Source organism: Hipposideros armiger, unplaced genomic scaffold (assembly GCF_001890085.2).
Source record: "Hipposideros armiger isolate ML-2016 unplaced genomic scaffold, ASM189008v1 scaffold_7, whole genome shotgun sequence".
In the NCBI taxonomy this organism is placed as follows: Eukaryota; Metazoa; Chordata; class Mammalia; order Chiroptera; family Hipposideridae; genus Hipposideros; species Hipposideros armiger.
Genome location: NW_017731357.1, coordinates 8,136,308 through 8,136,797, shown reverse-complemented (window position 1 = coordinate 8,136,797; position 490 = coordinate 8,136,308).

Genomic DNA, 490 nt, shown 5'->3' with positions numbered 1-490 from the left:
TGGATTTGTCTATTTTTGAGGGGTGCTGAAGTCTCCAACTATGATAGTGGATTCATTTATTTCTCCTTGAAGTTCTATCAGTTTTGTTTCATGGAATTTGATGCTCTAGTTAGGCACATACATATTAGGAATTGTTATGTTTACTTGGAGAATCGACCCTGTTCTCATTGTAATACTGCCCTTTTCTAATCCTGATAACTTTCCTTACTTTTTAGTGTGCTCTATTTGAAATTAATATAGCTACTCCTGATTTCTTTTGATTAGTGTTAACTCAGTATATTTTTCTCCATCCATTTACTTTTTTTTTTTTTGATATAGAAAATATTGATTTTGACATATTTTATTCAAATACCAGTCTGATCACACATGGCCCAAGAACATTCAAACAATAAACCCAAAAGAAACAGATGTTAATGAGTGGTCTTCAAACATTATAGCCAATGATGCCACGCTTGCCTATGATCTCGCCAACATAAAACCACATCCACAC